At 38.1% G+C, this 14,859-nt stretch overlaps 1 protein-coding gene across 9 annotated transcripts in view; it reads right to left on the minus strand.

Moving 5' to 3' along the window:
* Tasp1 (taspase 1) overlaps positions 1-14,859 on the minus strand; it is a 205,496-nt gene that overhangs the window by 155,994 nt on the left and 34,643 nt on the right. Inside the window, exons 5-6 of one of the 9 annotated variants that reach the window (XR_004118899.1) lie at positions 13,589-13,836; positions 10,161-10,224 (exon numbers count right to left, since the gene is read on the minus strand). The exons of 7 other annotated variants lie outside the window; for them this stretch is intronic. The gene's annotated coding sequence lies outside the window, so the exon portion shown is untranslated. Of the gene's footprint in view, positions 1-10,160; positions 10,225-10,622; positions 11,698-13,588; positions 13,837-14,859 lie in introns of those variants that run through there. One more of the 9 variants, XR_004118898.1, reaches the window with a different exon arrangement.

Below are 14,859 nucleotides of genomic sequence, written 5' to 3' on the forward strand. Positions count from 1 at the left end.
AAAAAAAAACCCTATGACATATAGAAAAGGGCAGATTAGAAGGTATAATATGTGGGAGGCAGAAAGAATTCTGGGATAGAGCAAGGTGTGGGAGATTCGTCCAGAAAGATGAAATGAAATGGTCAAATGGCACCCGAGCACAGGTAACCAGCCATGTGGTGGAATGTAGATTGGAATAAATGGAATATAGTAAGTTATGACCTACTCAGAGAAGAGCCTAGCTATATGGCCAAGATATTTGTAAATACAATTTGAGTCTGAGTCTTATTTCTGGGAGCATGGAGCTGGGAGGAAGAACCAGCATTAATTTCTATAGATCGCTAATACATTAGTGTTTATAATCTATCTCAAGTGCAAATTCAACAATCTTAAAATGAAACATGGGAGAATATATAATTTACCCATAAATAGTATTCTATTGAAATTAGTTTAATTAAACTGCCTCTATTAACATAATTAGTGAGAAATAGCCTTAAAACAAACTTTCATGAATCTTTTCTAAGAGTAATAGGGTGTGTAGATATAATATGCTCAGTGGAACAGAATTTGTCTCATGTGTGCAAGATCCTGGGTTTGATTCCAGAAGAGAAAGGGGGGGTACATATTCTATGACAGCTTTTTTCTAATTAAAATGATAAAAATGGAATCCAGACTAGCCTGTGCTACACAGTGAGAGCCCATCCAAAGAAGAGAGGAGAGGAGAGACAAAATTAAATATTAAAAAAAAAAGAGCAGTATGCCTATCTTAGCCAACACTATTCCAAAACCTTATTAAATCTCTAGTATTTCCTTATTGGTTCACAATATCTACAAGATGAAGGATGGCCAATGAAACTAAGATACGAGATGGCTCAGCGGGTAAGAGCACTGACTGCTCTTCCGAAGGTCCTGAGTTCGGTTCCCAGCAACCACATGGTGGCTCACAACCACCCATAATGAGATCTGATGCCCTCTTCTGTTTCGTCTGAAGACAGCTACAGTGAATTACGCCGGAGGGAGCGGGAGAGGTCCTGAGTTCAATTCCCAGCAGCCACACACATGATAGCTCACGGCCATCTGTACAGCTACAATGTACTCAGACACATAAAAATAAATAAATAAATATTTTTAAAAAAAAAACACTCAAAACACACACACACACACACACACACACACACGTGCACGAACATATGTGTACACAAACATACATGCACAACCACGCACTATTTGGGAAAATATTTAACAATCAATTAAGTTCAAATTTCCAAGAACTAAATGATTCAAAGTTTTCCCATTTAAATTCCTTTGTGGTCGTATAAGTTAATTCATTCATCCAACAAATATTTATTGGGTACCGATTGCCAGGCAATTTTTTCCTGTAAAAGGCCAGATAGACTAAATGATTCAGACTTGTGGACCACACAATGCTTGAGCTACTCAACTCTGCCACTGAGGTAGAAAGCAGCCAGAAAAAATACGCAAGTGAGTGAGCATGGCTGTATCCCAAAGACGCTGCATTTTGTACCCTGGCATTTGAATTTCATATAATTTCTTAGTATCATAAAATATTAGTTTCCTTTTGATTTTGTTTCAATCATCTTAAAAACTAAAAGCCATTATAAGTCTAAAGACCATCAAAAATAGGCAGAAAGCCCTTTTGGGTTTTTGACCCAAATTTGTTAAATAGTGAGCTAAATCATAGGGCTCATAGCAATCCACAAAGCAGAATGGAGTCTTCCAATGAGTAGCCTCAAGCCCTGCTGCTATAGGAGGCAAATACTAACAAAGTAAACACAAAGGCTAAAGGTATGCTTAACAGTGGCAAGGCCGGGAGGGCCAAACACAGTCGGAGCAGGGAAGGGCATAACATACAGATGCCCCTTGGTATTTGAAGAGGGTAAGGTTCAGAATATCTCCACCACGCTCAGTGGTAAAATGTTTTCCTAATATGCATGAGATCTTGAGTTTAACCCAAATATCATCTAGTATTATGGAAAAAAAAAAAAGAAAATGTTTATGAACCTTGAATGATACGTATTTGTTAGACATGTGGGCTCCTGCCTGCAATATTCAGAAGGTTGAAATGGGAGGAACATACATATTCAAAGCCCGACAGAGAGGGCTGGAGATCGCTGCTCTTCCAGAGGACCTGAGTTGAATTCACAGCATCTTCTTAGTAGCTCATAAACCATCTGTTAACTCTAGTTCCAAGGGATCCTGTACCATCTTCTGGCTACTAAAGGCAGCAGTCATACACATGATGCACAAACACACATGCAGGTACTTTAAATATAAAGGAAAGGTGGGGCAGAGTGGGTTACACAGCTAAATACAAAATAATATCAAACATAGTGGCCTAAGCCTATAATCTTAGCACTCAGGAAGGTGAGGCAGAAAGATCTACATGAGTTCAAAGCTAGCCTTGCCTCATACCTATGATAATATAGTTGCTACACTATATCATTTAAAGAATAACAAGAAAACCTGTACATATGCAGTACAGATGCAAACTTCAGTTGGAATATTTTTGACCTGCAACTAGTTGAATATGAAGATTCAGAAATCCTGGCTGCCTAAGCTAGTTATAAATTAGATGGCATATTAGACAACAGTAAATATAATAATTCAAACCTAAAATAGAAGAAAGACTGTGGTTAGAAAGCTAAAGAGAGACAAGCATACCACAAAGGTGTCCCTGATTTAGTCTTTCTTTTGTTTCTTCTGACATTATTTCAGACTTAAACTTGCAATATAATCAACTCTCCAGGAGCCAGAATGATGACTCCGTGGGTAAAGGAACCAGGTATCATGTCTGACAACCTAAGTTCAATCCCCTGGATCCATAGGATGGAAAGTCCTCTGGTCCTCTGGCCTAGACTCCATGGCACATGCATGTCAACATACAAAATAAAAAATAAATTAATAAAATTTTAAGTAGTCTAATAATCACAATATATACAGCTCTTATACAACCTTGAAAGATCAGAAAAGAAAAATATTAAATAGGCAAAGGACATGAAGGGACATCAACAGGTATTTTTCCCAAGGGCATACAAAATGGCCTATAAATAGGTTGAACATCATTTCTATTAGGGAAATAAAGGATCCATCGTAACGTACCAATTCTCACTCACAAGGACAGCCTGACTGATGGGGGGGTGTAATTCAATTTGGAAAGCACTTCTCAAACACTGTTATTGCAATGAAATAAATTTTCACTGTGAACAATACTCCAGCATCCACAGCACTTGGACCAGGACACACATTTCTGCTCCTCTAGAAGGCCCTAATGACAATATTTTGTGGGTTATAAAACTTGACATATGTAGAATCATTGAACTTTTTGTATGTTGTACTATGACGCATTCCATAGTTATAGAAAACAGCTCGATAGGTCCACAAAAGTTTAATGTACAATCAACATGTGATCTAGAAAGTCTACCGATACATACTAAGAAATTAAAATCAAGTGTTCAATATTTGTGTGCAGGGCTATTCACACTAAGGTGTTCACAATAGCCAACAGATGGAAACCGCCTCCACAGTCATCAGTGGATGTCTGGATAAAAGTCCTGTGGTGTTTACAAGAACAATGCTGACTAGGCCTTCCAAAGAGGAATGAAGTGCTGACAGATGTTGCAATGTGGAAGCAAAAGCACACTGTTCTGAATTGGGGAGAGGCACATGTTATAGGTATGATTTAAGTTGTATGAATTATCCAGAACAGACAAATACAGAGAGAACAGCCTGAGTCTCCAGCCGATAGAAAACAAGCAAGTAAAGAATAAAAAGTAAAGGGTAACAGGTATGAGGATTATTTACAGGAATAAAAATATTTGAAAGAATATGGGAAACTGTTACAAAGTACTGTGAACATGTGATAGTTACTGTTAAAACTGTCATATATGACTTTCATCTCATTAAAATCATACAAAAGTACAACATACAAAAATTAAATGATTCTACATATGTCAAGTTTTATAACTCACAAAATATTGTCATTAGGGCCTTTCTAGAGGAGCAGAAATGTGTGTCCTGGTCCAAGTGCTGTGGACACTGGAGTATTGTTCACTATGAAAACTTATTAGAGCTGCCAATAAACAGTAAATGTACAAACGTATATATATACTATACTAAGTAAAAAAACTAAAACCATGATGCAAACTTCTTAGAATAAAACAACTTAACTTTTTAAAGACTGTTATCACCATGGATCCAATGAGTCTAAGTGAAATTCTCCATTCTCCTTCCTCCCAGGTCTCATTCAGATCATATGAGCTAAATCTAAGAATTCTGATGTTTGGTTTTTGGGTCGTTTTGGTTTTTTTTTTTTTTTAAATAAGCTATTACACATGAATCTTACATAGCTGGACCATGGTCCTTGCTTTAAGACACTCATTTCAATGATTCCCTAAGCTGCTTAGTTAGGGAAACCCATTTTGAGAAAGTCTGTAATATCTACCAACAGTTGCACTGAGGAAATAAGAAGTACAATGAAACACTGCAAAGGTGATCACTGTGGTAGCAGGATTCACACTACAGTAAAGATGTGAATCAGAACAAGGAAAACTGTGGGGATGACTGAGTGGCAAGAAGGCAGGCATAAGAGCTTTCTAGGCAATCATAGAGATATCACAAATACGATATGAATCACTAATGTGCTTTCTACTAAGAATGGGGGTAAGATGAATGGTGGTGGAAGCTAAATACACTTTAGAGGGGTTAGCAAAACAAAGCCTGGAAATGACGGCTTGGACTCAGGGGTACATTTTTCACCACAAACACTCAGACAACAGGCTGATCAAGAATTTGGTTCAACTGTACTTGGAGCATCAAGTAATTTGATATGTTTTAGCTGCAGCTCAAAACTCTATGGTGAGATACATTTGGGTGACGGTTCAAAACTTTTCTGACTAGAGTTTTTGAAAACATGTTAGTTTGATTTGGAATTCATTTCAAAAGTAATAAACTACTTAAATTTTGAGAGAATTCCTTTTTACAACAATTTTAAGCCTCTAGGAGCATTAAATTACTGTCAAACTCTCAAATCATTTTGTTGGCCCTTATAACAAGGTAAACTCAACATCTTGAGGCAAGACTGCTTTCAGTCATACCTTAACCAAAATAGTATTAGTCACGGTCAAAAGCTCTGAACTCAGGGGCTAGCTAGCTGTCATTCAGCTATGGTAGTTTGTAGCCCTGAAAGAGTACACTCCATTTGGCCAAACCTCCATTTTCTCTTTATAGAGAGAAGTTATAATAATCAGAATATATACAGCTCTTCTATAACTTTGAAATGACCAGAAAAATGTTAAATGGGCAAAGGACATGAAGTGAAATACATCAACAGGTATTTGACTTTTTTTAAAGACTTGATTATTTATGTATGAGTACACTGTAGCTGTCTTTAGACACACCAGAAGAGAGCATCAGATCCCAATACAGATAGTTGTGAGCCACCATGTGGTTGCTGGGAACTGAATTCAGGATCTCTGGAAGAGGAGTCAGTGCTCTACACCACTAAACCATCTCTCCAGCCCAGGCATTTGATTTAAAAAAAAAAAAAAAAAAAAAAGATTTATTTATTTTATGTATATGATTACCCTGTAGCTATCTTCAGGCACACCAGAAGAGGGCACCAGATCCCATTACAGATGGCTGTGAGCTACCATGTGGTTGCTGGGACTTGAACTCTGGACCTCTGGAAGAGGAGTCAGTACTCTAAACCACTGAAACATCTCTCTAGCCCAGGTATTTGATTTAAAAAAAAAATTATTTATTTTATGTATAAGAGTACACTGCAGCTGTCTTCAGAAACACCGGAGGAAGGCATAAGATCCCATTACATATGGTTGTGAACCACATGTGGTTGCTGGGACTTGAACTCAGGACCTCTGGAAGAGTAGTCAGTGCTCTTAACCTCTGAGCCATCTCTCTAGCCCCATGTATTTGATTTTTTTATATGATCACTTATATGACAGGTATCTAGATTTTTATTTAAATAGTGAAAACAAAATCCAAATGTTTAAAGGCTTATTTTTATTTTACATATAGAAGTACTTTGTGAGCCAGGCAGTGGTGGTACACGCCTTTAATCCCAGCACTTGGGAGGCAGAGGCAGGTGGATTTCTGAGTTCAAGGCCAGCCTGGTCTACAGAGTGAGTTCCAGGACAGCCAGGGATATACAGAGAAACCCTGTCTCAAAAAACCAAAAAAAAAAAAAAAAAAAAAAAAAAAAAAAAAAAAAAAAAGTGCTATGTATACGTACATATTTGTAAGTAAGTACATCATGTACATGGTGGTGGCCAGAGACCAGGTTGTCTGATTCCCTTGATCTGGAGATTCAGGAATGGTAAGCTGACATAAGGGTGATAGAAACTGGATGTGGGCCTTCAGTAAAAGCAGTAACTGACCTCAACCACTGGTCCACTTCTCTAGCTACCAACTTTAAACACTAGTATATGAGCCCATCCATACACATCTGTATGTTTTTTCTTTTGCAACCTCTGACTTTCAATATTTTTTATAAGTTTAGGTCTCACATTTTTGCAGAAGTAGGATCTTGACTTTTGGGTCACTGGAGTCATGCCTTAGAAGGGAGATCTTATAGGACTGGTAGTTCTCAGAGAAAAATGTTTGAAGTTTGAGTTTGGCCCCTCACAGGTTTCTGTTTCGTTTTGAAACATGCTCACTTGTTCCAACATACCTTCCTACTATCTGTCATTTATCATGAAGTCTTAAGTAGAATTTAGCCAATGAAAGCACCATGCCACTGAAATTCTGAATTCCTGACTTCAATACTTTCTCTAAAAAGTTCAGTTTCTGCTATTTCATTACAATGGCAAAAGGCTAATTCTATGGACAACTCAGAGGTCTGCTCATACACCCATGCTGAACATCACAGTTAGCAGACCTAGGGCTTGCTCTCGACCTCTCGTCAGTTTGCCAATTTACCATTTCCCTGAATATTCTTTAGGATACGAGGTTAACTCGATGGGTGTAAATTGGTCAGTTTCTTTAATTCTAAATAAACATTCAGTGAAAATAGAACAAAACTTTTACTTTCAATAAATTTTATTTAATTGTGCTAACCTTTCTTTGCATTATGAATAACTGAGAAGGTAGGCAATGACAGAAATCTATATGTGGAAATCACAAAAGAAATATGAGATTTAAATTTAAATTAACATTAAAATTATATCAACATTCCCATAAATGTTAATATAAACTGAACGCAAAAGTCAGATTTTCAGAACAGAAACTAATTAAGGAGTAGGAATATAGTTCAGTGATACAGTCCTTCCCTACCATACACCTTGGTTTAATGCCCAGAACTATGAGGAAAAAAAAATTGAACAAAACAAAGCACTAAATCACTGGGACTAATTAACTACTCCTTTTTAATATCGCAGGACCACAGAAAACCGAGTCAGAGACCAAATAGCTGTGCTTACACATTAGAGCATTCCAGGGATGTAGCACGCAGCTCCCATAATGCAGAGGACAATTCACCATTATAAATATGCTCACATTATGCCTGTATATCAAAACCAGTTTATATTTGCAAATTCATACTCAGGTAACTGAAACAAAAACTAGAAAAATGTACTTTACTAGATGTGTAGAAGGGGCATTTGAAGTATTCCTATATTGCCTGTTCTCAGTCTTTTTTTTTTTAAGATATTCTTGAATACTCATTTATATACCAACATTTATCCAAAAAACAAGCCAATTAGAAGTAATGAAGACACACTTTACTGAGAGGCATATTAAATGTGTTTGAAATGTTAGCAAACTATTTCAGTTTTAAAGAGTAGAAAGTTCAAGAATTAATGGACTTTAATAAGTCACCACAGTTAGCCAGAAAACATTTTTACTAGACCCAATTGAAGTCTTTTTCATTCATTAATACTAAACAAGATGTCATACTTTGAAAAAAGATTCAATTATCTAAAAGGGTCTTAAGGAAATAAGAAAACTTTCCATATACCCAATCCTCCTTCTTTTCTGGCATTCTCTGTTTCCTCTCTTCCTCAGGACATATTTGCAGATGCTCTGGCTGCTCTACAGGCATGCTCAGAGTTCTTGCTGTGGTTGATCAAAGGTGGAATGCCTGAGGAAATTACTCAACTAGACAGCCCGGAATTGTGTCCAGCCAAATAGTTACAGTGCTCAACTTAAACATGTGTTAAAGTAATATCTTATACGTCCTAGCTGTAAGTTGAGAGAACACTTCATTTGCATCACACTCTGAATGCTAATGTTTAATATTAGTGACAGTTCATTTGTTAAAATGGTTCAACTATAAAACAGACAACATACTTTTTCTGGGGAAACAATAGCTCATGTACTAGAAAAATTCTTATGATCCTAAACTATGTAAGATCCTTTGAAAACATCAGAAAATTTGAAATAAATGATTTTATTTGTTTATTGAAGCATTTGGTAATCTGTCAAAAATCTAATCATACTTTCCTTAAAATATTTTAACAAAAACCATTATACTTTCCTCTCTACTAATCTACCTAGTTATCAAATAAACAAAATATAATTATGCAGAAAAATGACATCATAGCAGTTTTTTCCACACTTTTAACTGAAAGCCACAGAGCTACAGTACAAAGAGTTACTTGTCAAACAACAGAAATCTGTAAGCTAAAATACTGGCTTCATGACTTGCACATCTGAAATAGTTTTAAAGTGTTTTAGTTGGATTCATTATGATGTCCAGGAGGAAGTTAGCACACACAGTACCTGAAACTGTTCTTTCCATATGAGCTACAATAAAAAGACAAATGCAGCTATTTCTCCAACACTGCCAGATTTGGCAGCCACATACAATTCCCTTCAACCTAAGTCATTATACCTTTTAACCATATTGACAATTATATGGAAACATCACTCAAATAGAACTTACCAGATCATGGAATTACAGTATTTACACCATCCTGCTTTCATGATGTAATTGGGGGAGGGGAATTACAAGCTTTTAAGTCCTCTACTAACTATATTTCTTTTTACAAAAAGATTTCTAGGGACTGGAGAAATGTCTCAGCAGTAAAGAGCAATGACTGCTCGCCCAGAGTTTCTGTCTTCAATTCCCAACATTCATGGTGGCTCACCACCATCTGTTAATGGGATCTGAATCCCTCTTCTGGTATGTGTGAAGACAGAGCACTAGTATAAATAAAATAATATTAAATAAAGATTTCTAGCCTACTAAAAAATTGTGTTGACCTCTTCAGATATGCCAGAAGATAGAAGTATAAATGTGTTTCCTACTCTGAATTTTGTGAGCTTGGTGCATTTTATAGTGTTGATGGTCTGTACCAAGAAATACAGATGCTATGGATTATCAGGAAATATACTGATCATACAAAAGCCTAGTAGACCTGAAGTGAAAAGTATTGCCAATAATACTCTTTAGCAATATAAATGACCAAAGAACTTTTGTTAATCAGGATATTCTCAATTTAAAATTGTTTTATATAGTAACATATGATCCTTCCTTGTTCACACACTAAGAGTTAGGCAGAAGATAGACACAGAAATAAAGGGAAATTTTTTTTACAGAATTTTATATAATCTTGAAGCAAGATTTGTATGATATTGTTAATATCCTTAAAAATTCTATGCCACATTTCTTCTACCTTCTTTTCCAGATTCAGAGTTAGAACTGAATTTAAGAGACACACACAAACTTTTTTTTTTTTTTTTGGAGACAGGGTCTCACTGCGTGTTTCTGGGTGTCCTAGAATTCACTATGCAGACCAGACTAGCTTTAAATTCACAGAGATATGCCTGCCTCTGCCTCCCAAGTGAGGGGATTAAAGAAGTTTGCCACTACAGCGGGCTTCAGTGTGTCTGTCTGTCTTGAACACATGAAAACTTAAAATCAAAGGGCAGTCTTCTGGGGCTGAAGAGATGGCTCAAGTGTAAAGTGCTTGCGGCCCAAGCCTTAAGGCCAAAGTTCAGAGCTTCAGCCCACATAAAAATACCAGGTGTGGATGCTGGAGAGATGGTGTGCACAACTCTGCCAGAGGACCTGAGTTCAACTATCAGAAACCACATTAGGCAGATCACAACCACGGGCACCTGAACCTACACAAACATGCAGACAGATACACTTAATTAAAAGTAAATCTTTAAAGCAAAACAAAGCCATATGTGGCATAACTTACCACACTGTAACCCTGGCACAGAGAGGCTGAGATCCTTATCCTCAGCGAGCCAGAATGACAGACCCTGTCCAAAAAATAAAGAGCACCAGAGGAGAACACCTCAGGTTGTACTATGACTTTCACATATACGTACAAGTATGTACGCAGCATGTGTCCGTATGCTTGCTTGCACACACACACACATACGCACACACACACACACACACACACACACACACACACACACGTGTTTTTAAGTTATAAAAGCCAGTTTCCCAGGATTGAGGAAGTGAGTGTCTAGGGTAGTAAGACAGCACTGTAGGTGATAGCACTTGCCCACACCTGATAATCTGAGTTCAATCCCAGAACCCTGTATGGAGAGTACCAATTCCCAAAAGCTGTTTTAACTCCCATACTTGAAAAAAAAAATGTTTTTAAACAAACAAATAAGGAATTTTCTTGATTGATGATTGATGTGAGAGCCAGATCACTGTGGGCAATGCTACCCCTGGGCTGGTGGTCCTGGCTGCAATGGGCTGTGGGAAGCAAGCCAGTACGCAGCAGTCCTCCATAGTCTGCCTCCAGTGTCTTCCCTGTTTGAGTTCATGCCCTGACTTCCTTTCAATGGTGGACTGTGATGTGGAACTGGAAGCTGAAATAAACCCTTTCTACTCCAAGTGGCTATTGGTCACAGTATTTTATCACAATAGAAACCCTACTTAAGCCAAGAACTGGTACCAGAAGTAAAATATTGCTGTGATTGACTTGACCATATTTAAAGAAGGTTAGTGGAAGGATTTTGGAACATTGGACTGGGAAATCACTGAGTGTCCAGAGCTTGCTGTGGGAATCTGGAAGGTAAGAATGCTGAGAACAGTGCAGACAACTGGAGCTTGGCTTATAAGGTTTCTGAGAGGAGTTTTGGAAGTTGCATAAAGACTCTACTAGTGCTTGTTGGCATTGTGAGTCTTAAGAGTCTGTGGTTCTAGTCAGCTGGAGTTGAAATATCAGCTGTTGTTATGAAGAGACTTGAACCTCTAGAGTAAAATCTTTGCTTCACTGGAGCAACTGACACTGGTTAAGGATGGAGTTGGCTGTACTTAAGAGGCCATCATCATTAAAGTGAAACCTTTGGAAGTATTTCCACAGAGTCAGCAAACTGAAACTGTGGGCCAGCAGGGGTTAAGAGTGTAGCTTAAGCTGGCAGCTCAACTTGATAATGTGTAAGACTTTCCAAAGTGGTACTGGTTTTAAAGGCATAAAGAGCAACTAAAGGTTAGCACTATACAGCAGGGCTATAATCTTTGATGAAAGGTTATTGGTGAGGATACAGACTCAGATGAGGTAGAAAGCCAAGGTCTGAAGGGCTCATGGGAAACTTGATAGTATTTGGCAAGGTCAGAGTCCCAAAAGAGAGTCCAGGAGAGGGTATTGGTGAACACGTACCATAGTTGCAGATACCACAGCATTTTGGAGATAGCAGTAGTGTATGACCACCACCAAGGACAGCAGCAGCTCTGAAGTAGAACTAGCTTTAGCCTAGGAGACAAGCTGAGTGCTGTAGATGGCAGAGCAGAGAAACAAAGCCCATTGGAGCCCAGAGGCTCAGGAGTGGGTCCCAGAAGTCTGTCAGTGAAGATTCTACTGCTAGACTTTGTTTTACTTTGATTTGATCATACTGTGCCCTGATTTTTCCCTCTTGGAGTAACTAGAATATTTAACTTATTTTTTGATTTTATAGAAGTTTAAGTGACTTAGAAATTTTACAGAGACTTAAAAAAAATTAAAAAAAAAAATAAAAAAAGAGAGTTGAGTTTTAAAAGAGACCTTGAATTTTTTTAAGAAACCAAACCTTTAAAGTGCTTGAGTTTTGAAAACTGTAGGGCTTTTAAAACTTAGAATGTCTTATATTGTCATATAAACATGACATCCTAGAGTATCAAGTTATACTTGGTAAGAGGTGTGTTTGTGTGCTACGTTGAAAAGCAATCAACTGGGCCAGGCGGTGGTGGCGCACGCCTTTAATCCCAGCACTTCGGAGGCAGAGGCAGGCAGATTTCTGAGTCCGAGCCTGGTCTACAGAGTGAGTTCCAGGACAGCTAGGGCTATAATGAGAAACCCTGTCTTGAAAAAAAATAAAAATAAAAATCCCAGGGAAAAGCAAACAGCTGTCATGATTAGTTTTTTGGCAACTTGACTAAGATAGTCATTAGTTACAAGTAACCTCAATTGAGAAAATGTCCACACTGGTCCATAGGCAAGTCTCAGAGGCATTTCCTTGATTGATGACTGATGTGAGAAGACCCAGCTCACTATGGGCAATGTTACCCCTGGGCTGGTGGTCTAGATGCTCTAAGAAGGCAGGATGAGCAAGTCATGGGGAACAAATGCAGCATCCTCCAGGGCTTTCAAGTCAGCTCCTGCCTCTAGGCTCCTGTAGCCCTGTGTGAGTCCTGCCCTGACTTCCCTCAGTGACTGGATGTGCTACAGAACTGTAGGCTAAAATCCCTTCCTTCTCAAGTTGTTTTTGGTCACTGTGTTTTATCACAACAAAAGAGAGCCTAACTTAGCTCTAGCTTTAATACCCAGCACATCCCTCCCTGCAAATAAGAAAAGTAGGGTAGTCTTCAAACTAAATAGTCTATGGCTACATAGAAATAAAGCATGCAAGAAAGTTTAGCTGATATCCTTGCTAACAAAAAGAAGAAAAATTGTAACACTATAAAATTGATATTTGAAATGATAATTAAGTAACTATAAGTATAGATACAATGATTCAAAAATGACAAAACTACAGCTCTCAGAGCCAATAAAACCAGTTAAATCTACAAATACAGAACTACAACATATTTTATATTCAAAGATTGAGTAAATTACTTTCATATAGTCACACAGAAATACCACTAATTCTAGCATATTATAGTATGTCCTCGAGAGTAACAATGCCCAGAGCTGCATACATGAAGCTGGTAAATCTAGTCTTAGAACACGTGCCCTGACAGATTCAGTCAAGAGGATCTGATGGGATCCACAGAGCTCATGAAGCAATGGCTGGAAAAGGCTAAACAAATTCTTCATATTCCCATCAGTTCAAAGTAAAACATGTCATGGTGGGCAGCTAAGTATTTTCACTTGGACTACGATACAGAGTAAGCTAAAGCTAAAATCTAGTAACTGATTCGATTTTCTTTTTATTCTAAAAAACAAAAAAGAAACAACAAAAAAAAAACACAAAACAAAATAAAAAACAAAAATTAAAAAAAAAGTATTGCTTTTCTGTTAAGCATGTACTTTGTGCTACAAAGCAAACGCAATTTCTAGGGTCTTGGAAAAAGAACAGATGAACCTACCTACTATGTAAATGCACTAAGTTACAAGTTAGCCCCCAGTACTAAAGGCAAGAATCAGCATTAGTACTCAAAAAGGTGTTTTAAAAGAACAGAACTTACTTTTACCGTCCCAGGCTACCTGGGCTCTGCCTGGTGCTGGCCACCCAGCCTGTCTTCTAATTACTCAATGCTCTGGCAGCAGAGCAAGCAAACAAGGTGCCTCCCGTCTGGGTACAGCTCTTCAGAACACAGTTCCCTTGGCAGGAGATGGAAATTCTTGGGAGAGGTGATTTTCTCTGCCTCTTCACAAGAAGAACATAGAGACTTGGCTGGATGCAACTCCATGAAGTGTAATTGTGTGTATACACCTCAAAAAATAAAACAAAAAATGTAGAGAAACATAAAGACTCCATAAACAGCTACAACACAAGAAATAATGAAGCACCATTGGAAATACTGCTAGAGAGGTAGGCATAATTGGGGTTCTGAACTGATTGGAGATAACAACTACCTTAAAAGGAAAGAAAAGAATGTCTCAAGTTAAAACCAAAATTCCACGCAATGAATATACTGCAAGCACTATGAGGAAAAAGAGAAATCTTTTGTTAAAGGTAAATCTTTTACATAACTATATATAAATCAAGATTTCCCCCTCCCACATTACACAGAATAAAAGACATCATCAGCAAAAGAGAGAACTTGGACACAGAAGGGCAGGGGTATAAATTCATCAGCCCTATCACGGCTACTGGGAGAGCCTAGGTATGACCTAACTGCATCAAGCTGATTCCCAATAATATGTCCAGAGCCCTGTGGGGAAAGGAAGAAAAGGGGACAGGGAACCGCCCAACCTAGAGAACAGAACAACAGGAATGGACAAATGGACTTTTATTTGAAAGTTCAACTTCTCAAATCAAAGATCTTTATTTTGTTCTGTTTTTTATTCAAAAATAAATAAATAACTGAGAGCTGGAAATATGGCACAGCAGTTAAGAAAGCTAGCAGAAAATAGGGCATGGTGGCACATGACTTTAACCCCAGCATTCAGGAGGTAAAAGTAGGTGGATATCTGAGGTCAAGGTCAGCCTAGTCTACAAAGTGAGTGAGTTCATGAACAGCAAAGACTACACTGGCAAACCCTATGGGGGAGAGGAAAGAAAAAGGAAGAGGAGAAAGAAGATGAGAAGGAAGAAGAGGAGGGGGGAGAAAGAGGAGAAGGAGGATGAGAAAGAAGAGGAAGAAGGAAAATGAAGAGGAGGAGAAAGAGGGAGAAGAGAAAGAAGAAGGAGGAGGAGGAGGAAGAAGGAGGAGGAGGAGGAAGAAGAGGAGGAGGAGGAAGAGGAGGAAGAGGAGGAAGAGGAGGAAGAGGAGGAGGAGGAGGAGGAAGAGGA

This window comes from Mastomys coucha, unplaced genomic scaffold (assembly GCF_008632895.1).
Source record: "Mastomys coucha isolate ucsf_1 unplaced genomic scaffold, UCSF_Mcou_1 pScaffold15, whole genome shotgun sequence".
In the NCBI taxonomy this organism is placed as follows: Eukaryota; Metazoa; Chordata; class Mammalia; order Rodentia; family Muridae; genus Mastomys; species Mastomys coucha.